We start from the raw sequence: 21616 nt of genomic DNA, 5'->3' as shown, positions 1-21616 counted from the left end.
GAATATATGGAAATATTGAAAAAGTTTTTGCAATGAATATTTATACAGTTAGGTAATTGATGCTAGTACTGAGTACATTCTCTTTTTGTGGATTAAACACTCAAACCAAAGAAAACCATACAATATGCATAAAAAACCTTATTCTTCCTCAAACATGTTCCACAATACCAATATTACAATGTGACCAATTACAACAATGTAATGATCTTCCGGATTGCCACATCTATTGGCATCTATTCATTAGATTGCTACTTAGTCCCATATTTAGATGATTATTTTTTTCTTACCCCATGAGCCCAATGCATATTTGTACAGAGCTATAAATACCCAGCATAATTTCACAAGTAGTTGCAGTCAACCAGATGAATCCAGATCTTGGGTCAAAAGAACAGCTGTACTAGTATCAGAAAGCAAGTAGTCTTTTTCATTGACCAGAAATCCCACTCCTATCTCTACACACAACTACCAGGAGATGAAGCAGCCTTTGAAAAAAAAGAAAGACAGTAATGTATTGACTTGAATTTTTTTCTCTGTTCTTACTTCACAAATGCACATAATTTAGTGATAATCCCAGCATTTCCTGTTTCATTTTAGACTTCCAGCAAGATTATACTTTACTTTATTGTCACCAAACAATTGATACTAGAACGTACAATCATCACAGTGATATTTGATTCTGCGCTTCCCGCTCCCTGGAGTACAAATCGATAGTAAATATTAAAAATTTAAATTATAAATCATAAATAGAAAGTGGAAAGTAAGGTAGTGCAAAAAGACCGAGAGGCAGGTCCGGGTATTTGGAGGATACGGCCCAGATCGGGGTCAGGATCCGTTCAGCAGTCTTATCACAGTTGGAAAGAAGCTGTTCCCAAATCTGGATTAGCATCAGCATCTGCATTATTTACCTTTTCATAAGCAGAAATACAGATACTACCAGAGAACTGCTCACAGCAAAAAATCAGCTGCCATATTGTTTAGTAAAAACCAATCCATTTAATTTTTAATTTATTTGAGGTGGGATCCTGGAGTACTTATGATAAATTGAGACGGGAAGCAGAATTCACAACCCTTTGTCTGTTAGAATTCTCAGTGACTATTTTACTTTATCCTTGCAGGATTTATGATGGTGATTTCATTGGCATTCACAACAAGCTCACACCACAGAGCAAATTGAATGGTGGTAATGCTTTACTGGAAAGGGAATGGGCCAGAAAATGGTGAGAATCTATTTTTTTACATTTTATTTCAATCACGCTAATGTTTTTGCAGTTTTTAAACAATTAGTATTTACCTCTCTTTGTTTATTGGTGCAAAAGATTAATGGTTTATGTGAGGATCCACAAAAAATAATTAATTATTAAACAGGAGAGTGACAGTTTAATTCTATTTCTCACTGGTATTTTAAGGATTTTTTGACAATCAGAGTAATTTTAAAGGGTCTCTGTTTAGTGTTCTGTCCTTTCTTGCAATTGGCAGTTTTACAACATTCAACTCCATTAAATCCACGCTGCATGGTCTATCAGTGACAGATGAGCTGCAGAGATTCTCTCTCACCTGCACTCAATTCCATGCTCACATGATTGTTCCAATACAAAATCCTGACAACAAATAAAGTGACAGCAGTAGGTTTATTACTGTAATAAAGGTTAATTAAAAATGTTTAGTTTTGAAACTTACTTCCCTTTCTTTATTTGTAAGTCGGCTTTGCTGGGAAAGCTAGCATTCATTATCAACCCCTAATGGATCTTTACTACATGTTTTGTTTGACTGTTTCAGAAGGCAGGTAACAGGTAAGCAGAGCGTGTGGTGTGAGATTATATGTAAGGTACCATATAACCATAAGATATAGGAGCAGAATTAGGCCATTTGGCCCATTGAGTCAACTCCACCATTTCATCATGGCTGATCTACTTTTCCTCTCAGACCCACGCTCCTGCCTTCTCTCTGTGTCCCTTTGTGCCCCAAATATCAAGAATCTATCAACCTCTGTCTTAAATAAACATAAAAAACTTGTCCTCCACGCTGCCTGTGGCAATGAATTCCACAGATTCACCACACTGGCTAAAGAAATTCCCTCCTCATCCCAATTCTAAAAGGATGCCCCTCTATTTTGGGGCTGTGCCCTCTGGCCTTAGACACTCCCACCATAGGAAACATCCTTTCCACATCCACTCCTTTAAGACCTTTCACCACTTGATAGGTTTCAGTTAGGTTTCTTCTAAATTCCAGTGAATTCAGGCCCAGAGCCATCAAACGCTCTTCATAGGACATGCCATTGAATCCTGTAATCATCTTCGTGGACCTCCTTTGTACCCTTTCCAGTTTCAGCATATCCTTTCTAAGATAAGAGGCCCAACGCTGCAAGTGAGGGCTTTATAAAGTCTCAACGATACATCCTTGCTTTTATACTCTAGTCCTCTTGAAATGAATGCTTACATCGCATTTGCCTTCCTCACTACAGACTTGACTGGGGTGTATGGGGTGTCAGGGAGGGGTAGCACCTCTGGTGGGGGAGCATGTCGTGTCCTTTTCGTGTCCACCTTTGGTCCCCACCTGGCACTCAGCTCTCACCTGTGGCTCCCCGTAGTTGTTTGCATGTGACAGTGGCCACACCCCGGGCAAAGGCTTCGACAGGCCAGCTAAACCAGGTGAGGGTAGCAGATGGGTCTCAAACCCTCGGTGAGATAGGGAGATGTCTATCCCAGCATGTGAAGATAGACTCCGGCAGATTGAGTGGACGAGACCAATGGAAGATCCAACGGTCAAGAAGCCGGTCTCTGCAAGTGTTGTGGAATGCGTAGAGAACGACAAGACACAGAAGATGTCCTGGTCATCTACTGTGCCTAGTCCCATCTCCAGCCATCTCAACTTTATCTTGCCACTGGATCCAGATGGGAATTGGGAAGAGAGAGTGGGGCTGACGCTACGAAACTCTCCCTCATGTAAATTCAAATCAAGCGCTAGTCTCGACACCACCACCATGGTGTTGAGGTCTTCATCGACGTCAACGATGGACGAACAACACAGACTTGACCTGCAAATTAACCTTTATGGAATCCTGCACAAGGGCCCCCAAATCCCTTTGTGCCTCAGGTTACAGCAGGTAAAGGGGCAAATTTCCTTCCCTCAAGATCTTTACTTCTTATGGCAATCTACCTGTTTCACAATCACCATTTGTCATTTTCAATGTTTATTCCAATTTTAACCAGTTCCTAGATTTTAAATTCCCCAGCTGCCAGTTGGGATTTCTTAGCTGCCCGCTAAGTGAGGCTTGCTCTCTCCCAGCATCAATAACTGCCTGTGCTGCCCCAAGCACCAGTCTGATGCTACTTCCTAGTAGTAAATCTTGGTACCTTGCTGGGGCAAACTTGTGAACTATCTATGTGGTATCTTGTTCATTAGTGGCAAAACTATTAAACAATAAAATATATGTTTAAATGGCCACAATTTACAATAAAAATAAAAGGTATGTACTTAGAATATTACTAAATGCTTGAAAACATTTAAGCAAGCCCAATTAATTGGAAAGATATAACTTGCCTTTACAAGCCATCCTTCACTCTAGCCATTTCTGTCCATTGAAGTAAAACATGAATTATTGGAAGCATTCAGCAGGCTGAGCAGCATCTGTGAAAAGAGGACAAAGGTAATGTTTCAAGTTGAAGACTTATTTCGACTTGAGATGTTAACTCTGTTTGGCTTTCCACAGAGGCTGCCTGACTTGTTGAATGTTCCTGCATTTTCAGTTTTCGTTTATATTTCCAGCATCAAGACTTCTTAAAAAATTCTTTCAATGTCCTGTGCTAAGCTACTGTTTTGCTGTTTAGACTTCTGGATAGCGAAGGCAGCTAGAGAATCTGGAAGTGCACTCAGCCTGCATGTTTGGAAAGAGGTATTTGTGCAGGATTCTACCAGCTGTTGGAACTTGTAGAGATAAATGCCAGCACTTACAACATTTTACTTTTGTATTCAACTCTAAGGATGTCCTGAAAAAAAATGGCGGAGAATTATAGAATAATTGGAAAAGAAGTGATGATGAATTGAAGTCTTCGATGAACCATTTATTGTTTTTCTCCCATCACAGATGTTGCCTAACCTCCTGAGCATTTCCGTCATTTTCTATTTTCAATACCTGTTTCTGTTTCTGTTCTTGCCCATAATTTTTTTCTAGAAACGTTTTCCCACAGGGTAATGAAAAAATACAATCATAAAAAGCAAAAGATGTCACTATTGCAATGAGAAATAGAAATCTGTTGTGTGAAATGAATGTAAGTTTTATAAAACAATAGTAGGGGTTTGTATAGTTCAAACAAAACATGTGGAGTGTGGTTACCCCTAAGAGACTGCAGTACCTGAAAACCCTGCATCTGTTCACCAAAGCTTTGTCACATCTCACATTTTATATCTTGTCTTATTGGAGAGCTTTTTTCTACAAAAGGAGGATTATGTTGGATTATGTTGGGAAAGAAGCTCTGAGAATAAGAGTTAAATTATTCTACATAATATTTTGTGAAGAATCTATTGTTTGGAATGTTTCTTAACCAACTGTAATGGGCTGGATTAACCAGACTCCAGCTATTGGAGTGTTCAGGAGATGTGGTAATAAGCGTACAAGCACAACAAAGTAACTTAAGCCTCATTTATTATCATAAAACAGAAAGCACAAATGAACCATTAAAAATGCTACATAGCAAATTGCATAGATTTCAGGGCTCGCGATTGTCAGCCACTACTAGATTATCACTGTTATCAGGGGAATTGGGTAAGTCACCGGGACCGGACGGGATGTACCCCAGGCTACTGTGGGAAGCGAGGGAGGAGATTGCTGAGCCTCTGGTAATGATCTTTCCATCATCAATGAGGACGGGAGAGGTTCCGGAGGATTGAAGGGTTGCAGATGTTGTTCCCTTATTCAAGGAAGGGAGTAGGGATAGCCCAGGAAATTATAGCCCAGTGAGTCTTACTTCAGTGGCTGGTAAGCTGATGGAGAAGATCCTGAGAGGCATGATTTTTGAACATTTGGAGAGGCATAATATGATTAGGAATAGTCAGTATGGCTTTGTCAAAGGCAGGTCGTGCCTTACGAGCCTGATTGAATTTTTTGAGGATGTGACTAAACACATTGATGAGGGTAGAGCCATAGATATAGTGTATATGAATTTTAGCAAGGCATTTGACAAAGTACCCCATGCAAGGCTTATTGAGAAAGTAAAGAGTCATGGGATCCAAGGGGACATTGCTTTGTGGATCCAGAACCGGCTTGCCCACAGAAGGCAAAGAGATGGTTGTAGATGGGTCATATTCTGCATGGAGGCCGGTGACCAGTGGTGTGCCTCAGGGATCTGTTCTGGGACCCCTACTATTTGTCATTTTTATAAATGATCTGGATGAGGAAGTGGAGGGATGTGTTAGTACACCTGCTGATGACACAAAAGTTGGGGGTGTTGTGGATAGTGTGGAGGGCTGTTAGAGGTTACAACGGGACATTGATAGGATGCAAAACTGGGCTGAGAAGTGGCAGATGGAGTTCAACCCAGATAAGTATGAGGTGGTTCATTTTGGTAGGTCAAATATGATGGCAGAATATAGCATTAATTGCAAGACTCTTGGCAGTGTGAATGATCAGAGGGATCTTGGGGTCCGAGTCCATAGGACACTCAAAGCTGCTATGCAAGTTGACTCTGCTGTTAAGAAGGCATACGGAGCACTGGCCTTCATCAATCGTGGGATTGAGTTTAGGAGCCGAGAAGTAATGTTGCAGCTATATAGAACCCTGGTCAGACCCCACCTGGAGTACTGTGCTCAAATCTGGTCGCCTCACTACAGGAAGGATGTGGAAGCCATAGAAATGGTGCAGAGAAAATTTACAAGGATGTTGCCTGGATTGGGGAAAATGCCTTATGAGAATAGGTTAAGTGAACTCGGCCTTTTCTCCTTGGAGCGACGGAGGATGAGAGGTGACCTGATAGAGGTGTACAAGGTAATGAGAAGCATTGATCGTGTGGATAGTCAGAGGCTGTTCCCCAGGGTGAAATGGCTAGCAGGAGAGGGCATTTTTTTAAGATGCTTGGAAGTAGGTACAGAGGAGATGTCAGGGGTAAGTTTTTTACACAGAGAGTGGTGAGTGCGTGGAATGGGCTGCCGGCGGCGGTGGTGGAGGCGGAAACAATAGAGTCTTTTAAGAGACTCCTGGATGGATACATGCAGCTTAGAAAAATAGAGGGCTATGGGTAAGCCTAGGTAGTTCTAAGGTAAGGACATGTTCGGCACAGCTTTGTGGGCTGAAGGGCTTGTATTGTGCTGTAGGTTTTCTATGTTCTATGTTCTATGAATTCCAAATTCTGGCTCACTTGTGAAATCACCCATTGATCATAGGAATCATTCATAATTTCTGGCCCTGCTTAAAGTCCAACGAAAGCAGGAAAGGCACCCCAATAATTAAGAGTTTTGCCAACGCATAATGACATCTTGAAACAGCCAAACTCTTGTTCTTTTGTTTTTTTGTCTCAACACAGGCTTACTTTGTTCAAACACATTCTGTGTCCATTAGCACAGTCCTCATAAATCAATTAGTCACTGGAATGGTCATTCTTCATAATCTTGTAGATCACAACATTCCTTTGACTTACAAAAGAATCTTAATATTACCTATAGCGATAAACCCGAATCCAAAATAGATTCCAACAAACCAGCTTGACAGACATTTGAATTTTAATGCTGACTGAGATTAAGAAAGGGTCCAGCTGCTATCAGTAGACATTAGACATTAACAGACCTACAGTATTTACCTCATAAAGACACTCTACAACAGACATACTCATTATGTCTGTTACTCATTAACAGACATACAATCCCCACATGCTATGAGTTCAGAAAGAGTTAAATTGGCATATTGAACTGTTCTCAGACATTCATTCATTCAATGTTTTACAAAAATTAATATGATACACCAACATATAACATGTTCCAAATTAGTTACTTCTACTCCTCATCCTACCTTAGGTACCCAACATCTTTTTGGAAAATCACAGAGCAGAACCAGAATTAGGCCATTTGACCAAGCCAATGAGTTGGACAATGCCTGGACTGTTATAACAGCTAGGCTTTATCTTAATAAAGCTAATTACTCTTATGCTTTAAACAGCCATCCAGTGACTGCCCAGGATTTAGCCTACTGCAATAATGGGCATCCATGGGTTAACTTGCTTGTTCTGGGACATACAGTACATGGTACCTTGTTGATCAGTGGCAAAACTATGAAACAGTAAAATATTTTAAAATTATTAGCATTTACAATAAAATTAGAGAAGTCACTTAGAAATATTATTACATAATTTTAAAACATTTAAGCAAGCTCAATTAATTGGAAAAACATAACTTGACTTGGCATTCTTCTTTACAGCCATTTCAGTCCATTGAAGTGAAATCGCAAACTATTGGAAACACTCAGAATGCATCATAGATGTAGGCATAGATGATACAGTACTGTGCAAAAGTCATAGACAAGCATATATATAGCTAGGATGCCTAAGACTTTTGCACAATACTGTATATTGGTTAAAATAGGAAGGTGGTCGGGAAACAGAAATAAGAGTACTTAGCTTTGTATTCACTTAATAGTATTAGGTTAGATTAGATTCAACTTTATTGTCATTGTGCCGAGTACAGATGCAAAGCCAATGAAATGCAGTTAGCATCTGACCAGAAATGCAAAGAATAGTGTTATTTACAAAATAACTGCGAATAAAAAGTAAGTGCTACAGCACACAAATATGGAAGTATTGAGACAGTACAATATGGGTGCAATACTGTTTAGCGCTGTGATGTGAGGTTCAGCAGGGACATAGCCTCAGGGAAGAAACTCATCCTGTGCCTGCTGGTATTGGAGCAGAGGCTCCTGTAGCACCTACCGGATGGGAGGAGAGTAAAAAGTCCATGGTTAGAGTGCGATGCATCCTTGATAATGCTTTTCGCCCTGCCCAGGCAGCGTTTATGGCAGACGTTCTCAATGATGGGCAATTGGGTGCCGATAATCCGCTGGGCAGTTTTCACTACACGCTGGAGTGCTTTGCGGTCCGATACGGGACAATTGCCATACCACACTGAGACGCAGCTGGTGAGTATGGTCTCAATGGTACAGCGGTAAAAGTCCGTCAGTATCCTGGGACAAAGGTGAGCTTTCTTGATGCTCCGCAGGAAATAAAGGCGCTGTTGCACCTTTTTAATCAGGATGGAGGAGTTCAGGAACCAGGTGAGATCCTCGGAAATGTGGACACCAAGGAATTTGAAACTTGATACATGCTCCACTACAGTTCTGTTGATGTAGATGGGAATGTAAGTGTGGCTCCCAGCATGCCTGAAGTCCACAATGATCTCCTTGGTCTTCTGGGTGTTAAGGGCCAGGTTGTTGTTGGCACACCACACGGCCAGGTGCTGGACCTCATCCCTGTAGGCCGTCTTGTCATACCCTCTGATCAGACCAACCACCGTGGTGTTGTCTGTGAACTTGATTATGGAGTTAGGACAGTGTACAGGAAGCAGTCATAGGTGAAAAGGGAGTACAGAAGAGGGCTCAGCACACAGCGTTGAGGCAAGCTGGTGTTCAGGGTGAGAGTGGAGGAGGAGAGGTTGTCTAACTTAACTGATTGGGGTCTGTTAGTCAGAAAGTCCAAGGTCCAATTGCAGAGGGATGAGCTGATACCAATCCGGCGAAATTTGGCGATCAGCTTGGAGGGGATCACAGTATTGAATGCTGAACTAATGTCAATGAACAGCATTCTGACATAAGAGTTGGGGCTGTCCAGGTGGGTCAGGGCAGAGTGATATGCTGTGGAGATGGCGTCCTCTGTTGACCTGTTGGTGCGATAGGTAAATTGATGGGGGTCCAGGGTAGTGGGCAGACAGGATTTCACATGTGATAAAACCAGTCTCTCAAAGCACTTTGCAATGATGGGGGTGAGTGCAACTGGACGGAAGACATTCAGGCCAGTGGAGGTGAAATGCTTCGGCACTGGCAAGATGGTGGCGATCTTGAAGCTTGTGGGGACAACTGCCTGGGCCAGGGACAGATTAAAAATGTCCGTGAAGACCCCGGCCAACTGCCCTGCCCAGACTCTGAGCACACAGCCAGGTATTCCATCCAGACCAGCTGCCTTCCATACATTCACCCTGCTCAGGGTGGCACAAACATCTGAGGTGGAAAGTGAGAGAGGCAGTTCAACGAGTGGGAGATCCGCTTTGAGGGTGACCTCCTTGTTCTCTCAGTCAAAGCAAGCGTAAAAGTAATTGAGCTCATCAGGGAGGGAAGCAGATTTGGAAGGGGGCACAGTACTAGGTGATCTGAAGTCTGTAATGACCTGTATGCCATGCCACATACACCGGGGGTCCAAGGAGTTGAAATGCTCCTCGATTCTCTGTTTGTATATGTGTTTAGCCTGAGAGATTCCCCTCCTCAGGTTGGCCCTGGCTGAGCTGTAAGCCTCCTGGTCTCCAGACCTGAAGGCTGAATCTCTGGTTTTGATCAGGAAGTGAACTTCTCTGTTCATCCATGGTTTCTGATTGCGGAAAACTTTTATTTGTTTTTGTGATGTCACTCTATCTACACACTTGTTGATGTGCTCAAGGACAGAGTAGTATTAAGCAGTATATGTAACTGGAAAGACATAACATACAGGACTGTGCAGAAGTCTTAAGCACCTTAGCTATATATATATATTTGTCTAAGACTTTTGCACAGCACTGTACAACAGTGCCATCTGCTTTAGAACAGCAGAGCATCCATTTGGAGCATCACCACCTCTCAGCACTGCCAGCTTATAATGTGCAGACTATTATCAATGAGTGCCCTTGCCAAAGAGTAAATGGTCAGGGATCAAACCTGCAGATTGTAGGACCCACTTTCCCAATAGTTCATAAGATGCATTAATAGGTTAGCTGCTCAATTCTCAATCAATGGGGAGACTGCAAGATGCAACTTAAAAGCCATTTTCCCTGATTGAAGGGTTTAAAGTTAACAAATTATTAACTAATAGCTATTGGAAAGAAGCAACTGTAGAAGATAGAAAATAATAGCATCAATATCCATAAGATGATAGTATTAGCATTGCTGGCTGTTATTATTCACACATTTTTCTGTTCTTTGGTATCCTGGGTTCATAGTTACAATGAGAAATAAAGAAAGGAAATTCAATATAAACCACTAACTTGTGGTCTAGCATCATAAAAATTGTTGCATCATTGTACCAACTTTATTGTTTCACTACTGCCCTTCAGGAATGTGGTTACTCCTTGCAGGTCTGAACTCCATTCTCATAACATACAGTTGTCCTAACGCTCTTGGGTATCTAATGAAGAATGAAATAAAATGTACATTTATTGCTGTAGAAGGATATATGATTGCATTTCCACTCGATGTATGTATTTGGCCAAATTGAACTGACTGTTCATGGATGGAAAATCAAACAGCAAGTTACCCAAGGGCTCAAAATGTGCATACTTTCTGAGTTAAAAATTTGGATCAGTTTACCTCAGGACACAATATTGTTGCAGTGGTCAGTCCAATAGAAATTCGTTGCGATTTACTATTAGCATGGAGATCCAATCTTACCAGAAGGATCAATAAACATGATGAGTCTATGCCTGGATAATAATTGTTTGTTAAGCTTTTGTGGAGGGCAGTAAAATGATATATCTTTTTGAAACTGGTGTGTGAAGAGATTCTAATAGGTAATTACACAGCAATAACAGTTGACATGAATATCAATGTGAGGCTTTGGGATAATATAATTGACTTGAGAATAGAAGGACCAGGTCAGGCATTAAGCATTAATGCTAGTACATAGGAGTCATGAAAACCTAGACAAAGATCATATGACCATAAGACATGAGAGCAGAATTAGAATTAGGCCATTTGGTTAATCAAGTCTGCTCCGCCATTCCATCATGGCTGATCTATTATCCCTCTCAACCCTATTCTCCTGCCTTATCCCCATAACCTTTGACACCCCTGCTAATCAAACCCATCAACCTCCTCTTCGAATATAACCAATGGTCTCCAAAGCCATCCATTGCAATGAATTCCACAGGTTTACCAGCCTCTGGATAACGTCCTCCTTATCTTTGTTTTAAAGGGATGGCCTTCTATTCTGAGGCTGTGCCTCTGGTCCTAGACTCCCCCACTAAAGAAAACATCCTTTCCACATCCACTCTATCCAGGCCTCCCAATATTCGATGGGTTTCAATGAGATACCCCGCCCCCACCTCATTCTTCTAAACTCCAGCAGCAGTTCAATGAGAACTCTCCAAAGAGAACTGCTGCTGGAATATTCTGAGATCAGCTAAGTGTTTTGGGCCTTGCCAATCCTCAAAATGCTCTATTCATCGACGTCTGTTTCCAACTATGTGAAGGAAAGGTCCTTCATGCACGGGCAACTCCATGTACTTCTACAACACTGAGTAGACTCTGAAGCATTGACCAAACGACTATTATGTAGACCACACTTTGTGAACTATAAACTATCATTGTTGTCATCAACAATGCAATGCCATTGTGCCTGCCTGTGGAAAGATTGATAGTTTTGGTGGATAGAAGCAAGGTGCAAAAAATCCAATGGAGGCGATGTGTTACTCCCAGTGCAGGCAAAGCTGCTTTGAATTCAGGAGGTCTCAATAAATTAATGCAGCAAGTCCTGCCCTGATATTTTTAGATGGGGATTGTTGGGACTTGCAATGGAAGCAGGGCGCCGATCACCTGTTTAATGTATGGATGAACCGAGACCTGAGTGATAGTCATTAAGACAGACAGGGTTAAGGTGGAAAGAAGAAAGCACAGAAGAGCAGCACCTGTGAATATGATACATAATGCAACATTAGCAGCTACAAATCCAGCTGGTGGAGGTGATACAAAATCGTTATGTAAAATGTAGCTACTCTTCTGCTTCTTTCTGACTGAAGTGGAGGGAAGGATCATGCAGTGTATAAAATGGATACTTGTATCTGATTGAAGCTTCCTCTCTACCAAGAAATAAGTTACTTGGTCTCAGAGAACAGCATCTTTGGAAATCAGTGTTGGGTTGACTCTAAGGCTTTAATGTTAAATCTGACTTGCTGGAAACTAGGCCACACAAAACTAAACCAATTATTAAATCAACACACATCAAAGTTGCTGGTGAACGCAGCAGGCCAGGCAGCATCTGTAGGAAGAGGTGCAGTCAACGTTTCAGGCCGAGACCCTTCGTCAGGGTCTCGGCCTGAAACGTCGACTGCACCTCTTCCTACAGGTGCTGCCTGGCCTGCTGCGTTCACCAGCAACTTTGATGTGTGTTGCTTGAATTTCCAGCATCTGCAGAATTCCTGTTGTTTCCAATTATTAAATCAACAATATTGATAATTCTACCTTCATAGCAGGCTATTAACAGTAAAGAGAGAGAAGGACTTATATTTTTTGGGACTTCTGTTGGGGAAGGTGGGGTAAGCAGTTTGTAAGAAGAATGTTTTCCCTTTAATCTGGATCTGTTCCCCTCTTAATCACGCATAAAGGAACAAAAAGAAAGTGGGAAAAAGTACTACAGTAATTCAGAAATAGGTAGAATTTTATTGTTTGGGAATGAGTAAGAATGTTGTTAGATTTTGCAAATCAAATATATATTTTGCAGCTATCATTCCATTTCTAGAGTAGTGCTTTGATGTTGAGATGGCTCTGCATATTGGCTAATACACACCAGAACAAAATAATTTATATCCATATATCTCATCCAAACATATCACATTCTATGTGAAGGAAAAAAAAACAGTCATTTCTTTTTGGATGTTTTTTCCCTTTGAACAAATATCTACTTGTGGTGCAATGCAGCAAAGCCAGTAGCTTCTTGCCGTACTGCTAACTGTGTCTCAGGAGTTCAACAAGAGAGGTCAGGATAGCATTCTGATTTACAGCTTACAAGACAACTGAAGTGATTGGGGGCAGCCAAAATGATACTGTTCTCTCTGTTTCTGTCTCTGCAGTCATTTCAGTTGACCTAAACGTGCTCAACGGTATTCCCAACTACACCTTAGTTTTTGTTCAGCACCCTTACTACAGAAACTAAGTTCATGAGTAGAATATTTCTGAGAGTCAGTGAGTACTTGAAGAAAGATTTTTGGAAATGTATTTGCTATTTGCATTTTTATTTGCAGCAGAAGTTCCCTCTCTTTGTCTGACAACCAGTATTTGCTTTAATTAGTAGAACATATTTGCAAATCCTTTTTCAGCTTAGTTCTCTTGAGAATGTTGAAGGTAAGGAATAATGGCAGTTGGTCTCTGGAAACAGCTTCATTAGAAAATCTGGTATTTCTGGGGAATGATAATTACATCTGCAAGATGTTTGCTGGGTGGATTAAAACTCACAGGCACTGACAGACCAACAACTACATAGAGAACTGAAAAGAATCTGTCTACTTTCCTGACTGTGAAAGAGCCAATTAGAATTTCTATTATTGCATTAGACACTGTATGCCAAATCTCATCTATTAGGGACATTGGCTTTGGGCTCTTCATGAGTCTACTTGTGTGAAAAATGCAATGAAATTTCTGTACTGTAACTGCTACTGGAAACAATCAACATCCGGAGGGTGTAAAGTCAACCTAATTATTTCCTAACTTATTTTAAATGATGACATAAGAGTACTGCAGGGTGATTGTTATGGTTCTAATTTCAATAATTATGCTACAATATTCTAATTAATTGCTTGTAACACTTTTTTTAATTAGTCAGGGTGTGTGACAGTGGCAAACAAGAATTCATAATGAAGACACAAAATCTAGGGTCCACAGAGTTCAAAATATTGAACCATAATGTGTTATACAACTTTTGTAGTGTTACCATATTCTAAACTTGGAATTTAAGGCTAAACATGACAAGAAACTAAGGAAAAAGGAGAAGGAATTTGCAAAAAGCTTGAAGTTGTAAAGGTTTTACATTGTCTGGGGAAATGAGGGAAGAAATTGCCAGTAGACGGCAGAGCTGGAACAGAAAGAGTTTCTATGTGTTCAAGCATGGTAGTCCAAAATTGAAATTTGATTATTAAAGCAGTTTACGTGAACTGGGAAATCTGTTCTCTCTAGATTGTTTGAAGTGAAATTATGTTTTAGCTCAAATTACATCAATGTTTTCTCCTCCATCCACATTGCTCAGAACCAAATGCATAAATACCTAACTCTCCCTGCTATGAATTATATTAATGCTCAGCTACATTTTTCTTTGTGCTACTCTAGAAGTCTCCAATCTATTTATTTACTAAGTGGGTATTCATGTCTGTGCCCGAAATGTTTCAAAAGCATCTACATTAGATCCTCTCAAATGAATCTAAATAAGTATTAGTAAGACCATATATCACTTCCAGTTTGTGTTTAATTCATACTAGAAGACAGCGTGTAATTTACTAATTACCTTTAATTCCAATAGTCTGCACTCATCAGGAATCCAACACTTACTAGAGCTAAACAAAATAATTGATCTGGACTTGCAATACTAGAGAATTTCCCAATCTTAATCATCGTGTCAACAAGATATAAAAGTGGTTAAGCAGAAATTCTTAGTTAAAGACCTTGGAATTCAATTTCTGTAAGAGCTAACCTGTGAAAAACAATCCTAACCACTTGTACCTTAGATTTGACATCTCAATGGCCTTTTCCACAACTCCAGTGACACAGGAATTATGTTTCTTTGCTGGCCTTTGAAATCTTCAGTTGCAGTTTGAGAAGATAGGCCTCCTTTTTTAAAACATCATTTAAGCTTTTAATGAATGCTTTTGATGTGAGTTTATTTCATGGAGCTGCTGCTCTGAAGTGAAATATATTTTAACCTCTATTTTCAGTTGAGATATATTAATTATGTAGTTGGGTTATGAAGGAGCTTGGTCCAAAATGTCAACTGTACATTTCCCTCTTCAGACACTGCCTGACCTGCTGAGTTCCTCCTGCAGTTTGTGTGGGTTACTCTGGATTTCCAGCATCTGCGGAGTCACTTGTGTTTATGTAGTTAGGTTCACCAGTTTCAAGTTCATACAGTATCCTAGAATAAGTAAAAAGTCTACAAGTTGGTCTTTCACATAAATAGTCCGTGCATCATTATTCTTCAGAGAGCTTCACAACATAGAATACTTTCCTGTCTGGGATTATTGACTTGCCACAAAATGTCATGGGAATGCCTTTACTTTTCAAGTTGCACACCATCCAGATAGAACTCAAAATCCGATTGCTTCATTCCCAGTGAGTCAAAATCTTGAACTTACCACCTGACGTTAACACAAGAAAACATCAGTGTAACACATAGACATACCGTGGAAGCGTAAAACATTGAAGTGGGTGTAGGCCACTTGTGACTTTGATTCTGCTCTACCAAGATCAGGGCTGATCTTCAAAATTCAGTTCCTGTTCCTGCTTTCTCCTCATATTCCTCGCTCTTTTTAGCCATAGAACTACATATAACTCCTTGAGTATAATTAATAATTGAGACTCTTTTGCTTTATGGTGGTAGAGAATTCCACAGGTTCCACATTGTTTGGAAGAACACATTGTTCCTTACCTCAGACCTAAATATCTACGCCTTACCACTATGCTGTGGCCTCCGGTTCTGCATTTCCCTGCCTTCACGAGTATCCTTCTTTCACCTGGTCCAGTCTTATCAGGATTTTATAAGGTTAAATGAGGTCCTATTTCAGCCTTCCAATTTCCAACAAATATAAATCCAGTTGTCTGAATCTCTCTTCCTGTGTCAATCCTGCCATTTTAGGAATCAGTCTGGTGAACCTTTGCTGTATATCATCTATAACGTGGATATTCTTTCCAAAAGAAGGAGAGCAAAACTGCACACAACGCTCAAGCTGTTGTCTCATCAAGGCTTGGTACAATTGCGGTAAGGCATAACTGGTCCTCTGGAAAGAGAAACAGTTAATGTTGAAGACCTTTCATTGGAACTGAGAAAGAGAGAAAGTAAGTTAGTCTAGCTACCATAGAAGTTGAGACAGATCCAAGGGATGGATAGAAAGGGAATTTCTATAGTAGGATGCAAATAACATGACAATTTCGGCAAGATGGGGCATCCTATTTGGATTGAATTGAGGAGAAATTTTTAGACTCATAAGGGAGGATCCTTTCAAATCCAATAACTTGAGGGGAAATGGAGATTCAGTCACTGAGTTCATTCAGACCAGACATCAATAGATTTTTTGATATTAAGATGAACCCAAGGACATAGGGATTGAGGAAGAAAATGACGTCAAGGTAGAAGATCAACACACACAAAATGCTGGAGGAACTCAACAGGCCAGTCAGCATTTATGGAAAAAATACAGTTGATGTTTCAGCTCAAAACGTCGTCTGTACTTTTTTCCATGCATGCGGCCTGGCCTATTGAGTTCCTCCAGCATTTTGTGTGTGTTGCTCAGATTTCTAGCATCTTCAGATCTTCTTTCATGAAGGAAGAAGATCAGTCATGATCTCACTGAAAGACAGTAGAAGACTGAGGGACCCTACTTTCGCTTATGACCTTTTCTCTCAATTATATTTAAATCCTTTGTACTATTACAATTTCACTTCCATCATTCATCAGTCATTCGCCATGGCTATCATACACCATGACTGCCAATGTACCTTAAGAAATTACCAATGGTCCATCCTATTCTGGTATAGCTATGGCCTTGGTATTATGATTCAAACGCCCTGCAATACATTCCCAGCTTAACCTCCAAATCTTTGGCACAATATTCCCCTTTGTCTCTAAATTGTTAAGCTGTTTAAGTAGTAGATGAACAGAGATATCTAACAACTAAATATTGGGAGCAACCATGACAATATTTTTAAATTCTACCAGAAATTTTGCTCTCTAGCCATCGACTCCATTTTAGACCACGAGACCATAAGACATAGGAGCAGAATTAGGCTATATAGCCTATCAAGGCTGCTCTGCCATTCCACCATGGTTGATCCTGGAATCCACTCAATTCACCATATCCTTTGATGCCCTGACCAATCAGGAAACTATCACTTTTTACTTTAAATATACCCACAGTCTGGCCCTCCACAGCTACCTGTGGCAGAGCATTCCACAGATTCACTACTCTCAAGCTAAAGAAGTTCCTCTGTTCTAAAGGGTCACCCTCTAGTTCTGGACATCCCCACCATAGGAAGCATCCTCTCCACATCCACCTTATCTAGCTCTTTCAACATTTGGTAGGTTTCAATGAGATCCTCCCACATTCTTCTAAATTCCAATGAGTACAGGCCAAAGTTGCCAAACACTTCTCTTATGTTATCCCCTTCATCCCCAGAGAGTGAGGCAGGATCCAACGATCACAGTTGTTTGACCTCAAAATGAGCTTTCAACCCCCTCAATGTGTATCATTATTTTAGACCTCTTATTTTCAACTTTGCAGCTGCTTAACTGTCCACCTGCTGAAACCTGCATCGTTACATTTATTGCTTCTTAACTTAGCTGTTGAACTACAATCACGCTGCCAATCCTCCACGATGCATAAACATATTACAAAAGATTCTGCAGAAACAAGTCGAAGGGTCTTGGTCCGAAAAGTTGACTGTTTATTCCTCTCTAGAGAAACTGCATGACCTGCTGAGTTCCTCCAGCATTCTGCATGTGTAACTGTACCAATAAACATGCTTTCGAAAATTTTATTGCCCAGGTTCAAGGATATCATTGACCAAGTTTGTCTTTCCAAGTCAACAGGACATCAATTTATAATTTTTTTCACATTCCTCCTTGACCTTGCTCTTCTTCTGCACAGCAGACACCCACAAGCTCTTCACTTCCCCATTCTAATCCCTTGCAGATCACAGCCCAACTTTCACCTAAGCACAAGGTTAGAAACTTCCCTTCTTCAGCCTGCTCATTTTGCCATCTCTCTTTTCCCCTTTACAAGACTAATTATTTGACAGTTATGTGGTTTGGAATCAAATTTTTCTCCTGTAAAGCACCTTGACCTAATTTACTACATGAATGACTCAATTTCAATTTAAGCCATTGTCACCCCTTGTACTGGTCTGAGAAGACCATCAAAAGCTAATTCCTTTTACTTCCTTCTCTATTTTTATTGCCATGTTGTCATTACAGTCCTGATTTTCAGTCAAGGATTGTCATAATTGAGCACTTGTGTCTCATGGAAATATATTAAAATAACTGCTTAAAATTAGCTGCTAATTGCCTATATAATTGCAAAGCTTGTCCATTTAACACTGATACTGTTATCTTTTCCTACACTCTTAGAAAATATGTATAACGTTGAAAAATTAATTAGGAATAGGCTGACGGGCAAATATTAAGCCTCCACTCAATATTAAAGTTCAAAGTTCAGAGTCAATTTATTATCAAAATACTTGTATGTCACCACATACAATCCTGAGATTCATTTTCCTTCAGGCAAACTTAGTAAATCCAGAATAAAATAATAACCATAATAGAATCAATGAAAGACTGTGCCAACTTGGGCGTTCAACCAGTGTGCAAAAGACAACAAACTGTTCAAATTAAAAAAAAATAATAAATAAATAAACAAACAAACAAATAAATAAATAAGCAACAAATATCTAGAACATGGGACAAAGAGTCATTACAAGCGTTTCCATCGGCTGCAGGAACATCTCAATAATGAAGCAAGGGAAGTTGAGTGAAGTTATCCCCTTTGGATCAAGAGCCTGAAGGTTGAAGGTTAATAACTTTTTCTGAACCTGGTGATGTGAGTCCCAGGGCTCCTGTACCTTCTTCCTGATGGTAGCAGCAAGAAGAGAGCATGTCCTGTGCGGTGGGGATCACTGATGATGGATGCTGCTTTCCTGTGAACCATGTTTCATGCAGGTGTGTTCGATAGTGGGGAGGCCTTTATCTGTGATAGCCTGGGCCGCATCCACTACTTTTTGTAGGACTTTCTGTTCAAGTGGAAATACCAGGCTGTGATGCAGTTAATCAATATACTCTCCACTACACATCTATAGAAGTTTGTCAAAGTGTTGAGCCCAGAACAGGTCGTCGGAAATGATAACACCGAGGACCGAAATAAGCTACAGAAAGTTCTGAAAATTGTAAAGAAGTTATAAAATTAGTCAGTTCCACCTTGGGTACTAGCATCCATAGTAGCCAAGACATCTTCAAGGAGCAGTGCCTCAGAAAGGCAGCATCCATTATTAAGGACCCCCATCACCCAGGGCATGGCCTTTCTCATTTTACCATCAGGAAGGAGGAACAGAAGCCCGAAGCCACACATCGGCAATTCAGGAACAGCTTCTTCCTCTCAGACATTTAATTCCTAGATGGCCATTGAACCCATGAACTACCTACCTCAAACACGAGGAATTCTGCAGATGCTGGAAATTCAAGCAACACACATCAAAGTTGCTGGTGAACGCAGCAGGCCAGGCAGCATCTCTAGGAAGAGGTACAGTTGACGTTTCAGGCCGAGATCCTTCGTCAGGACTAACTGAAGGAAGAGCTAGTAAGAGATTTGAAAGTGGGAGGGGGAAGGGGGGATCCAAAATGATAGGAGACAGGAGGGGGAGGGATGGAGCCAAGAGCTGGACAGTTGATTGGCATAAGGGATATGAGAGGATCATGAGACAGGAGGCCCAGGGAGAAGGAAAAGGGGGAGGAGGGGAAAAACCCAAAGGATGAGTAAGGAGTATAGTCAGTGGGACAGAGGGAGAAAAAGGAAAGAGGGAGAAAGAATGTGTGTATATAAATAAATAACGGATGGGGTAAGGGGGGAGGTGGGGCATTAGCGGAAGTTTGAGAATACGAGGGGGAGGTGGGGCATTAGTGGAATTCACTTTTTTATAGAGCTTTCTGAAGGACAGTAGTCTGGTTTAGGGTCTATTCCGCGGGAGCTGCAGAATGGGGCAGAAGGGAAGATGCCACAGAGTGCCGTAAGAAGGCGAGTCCCCGTTGCAAGAAGTGCTTTGTGCAAATGAATGACTCCAAGCAGGAAGGGCCAATACTCCTGAGGGAGATCCAGTTTGTTTGAGATGGACTCCAAGAGAAGTTTGAAATGTGGCAGGTGCCTTCACACCGACTGTGGGTCCAGCACGTAAGTAGGAGAATACTCCACGATGAGCTCCAATGGTTATGTGCACTTTGGGCTGATTTCACTGTAATGGGCTCTTTTCTTTTCCTTTCTCTTTCTTATTAACTGTTTGATAAAGCTGATTTTGGCAAATATACTTTCTTTATCATTGTATACAGCGTACAATCTGTTAATTCTCGCTGAACAATAATTTTGTATGGGCAGCATTTACACAGCATTCGCTCAAATTAAGGTTCCATTAATTGGAATATCTCAACTCTTCTGTTTGGTTGAAACCCAATTCATACCGACCCTGGACGCACATGGTTTAAAAAAATGACTTTCTTGCCGCTGAATCCCGTGGCTGTTAGCCAAGTTAGCTATTGAGCCAAGTTTGCATACAAGCCTGGTGAGAGGGTTACAACATTTATCAGTGAAACTGAGGTTTCAATTCTCAGATGTGCATCTTCAGGTTTTCTTTGAGAAAGATTTTTAAATAAGGTTTTTTTAAAAGGTGTCATTTCTTCCCTCCTACTGTTCCTGGGTCTGCTTTCTTGGATTTTTATTCATTTGATAAGCTTCATTAGTTCCAGCCAGTGTACAATGGGTATCCAATGCAGTCCAATGCCTCTTCAGTAAGGTTGGGTCCAGTCAAACAAAACTATTTTGCTCCTCCTTAACCCAAAATAACTCAACTGAGCAGAGTGCACCCTTCCATCTGTTTGTTGCAAGGAACTGAAATTACTCCCACAGCAGACATCATCTTAAATATTTAAATTGCCTCTTATCATTTCAAGCAGGTTGACTCTTCACCCATTGACAAACCTTCCTGCCTCGAGCAGCCGGTGAGGGGGTTTAACCAGAGAAATAGGCTGCAAGGTCAGTGATTTGGGTATTGCTGAGGTGTTTATTAACTGCGTAGCCATTGAGGATTTAGCAACTGCCAGCTTAAATTTGATTTGAATATGTGTGAATAAATCCTCAGCTTAATAATGTGATACAGAAGAATGTCAGGAAGTATAAAAGGCTTTAAATGACAATTATCTGTGTGCTAATTCTTCATTTCAGCTTAATATGTATGTGAGCGAGTTACTAAGCAGCCTATTTGCTCTCTGGGTAACCTGTCTGCAACAGAACCCATTGGTTTCCGGTTATGTGGTACAGTCCTGTTCCAAACCTTCTCTGAGAGAGATTTGACTAATAAGTATTTCAGCATAGTGGGCTAAAATGGGTTCTTTTGTGAGATTATGGTACATCTACAATCTTGCATCATGATTTCCAAAGAACAACACAATTGTGTGGAAAACGAAAAGCCAATGGCAGCTGAGGGAACAAAACATCTATGTTAAATGTAAGATTATGATATGTTCATTAAGAAATATGGATAGACAAAATTATTGAGTAATTAACACTGAGGTGTTTTCAGGCGATCAGACATGTCTCTCATGATTTCTTTATTGGTTTGTGATTAACAGCATACTCAGCCACCTAGTGGATAAATAGCCTTTCCACAAGCATGGGCTGGGGAATTATCCTGTTGGTATGTTATTCACACTTTCACAGGAGCATTAAG

The 21616-nt window shown here is 40.7% G+C and overlaps 1 long non-coding RNA gene across 2 annotated transcripts in view; it reads left to right on the top strand.

Moving 5' to 3' along the window:
- Positions 1-410: 410 nt before the first annotated feature.
- Positions 411-21616, top strand: part of LOC140187348 (uncharacterized) — a 37207-nt gene continuing 16001 nt past the window's right edge. The window contains exons 1-2 of one of the 2 annotated variants that reach the window (XR_011883073.1): positions 411-508; positions 1116-1217. This is a non-coding gene — a long non-coding RNA (uncharacterized lncRNA). Of the gene's footprint in view, positions 509-1115; positions 1218-20843; positions 20923-21616 lie in introns of those variants that run through there. The other variant, XR_011883072.1, reaches the window with a different exon arrangement.

The sequence above is a fragment of the Mobula birostris genome, chromosome 24 (assembly GCF_030028105.1).
Source record: "Mobula birostris isolate sMobBir1 chromosome 24, sMobBir1.hap1, whole genome shotgun sequence".
NCBI classification, from domain to species: Eukaryota; Metazoa; Chordata; class Chondrichthyes; order Myliobatiformes; family Myliobatidae; genus Mobula; species Mobula birostris.
This window is presented reverse-complemented; position numbering and strand designations above follow the sequence as displayed.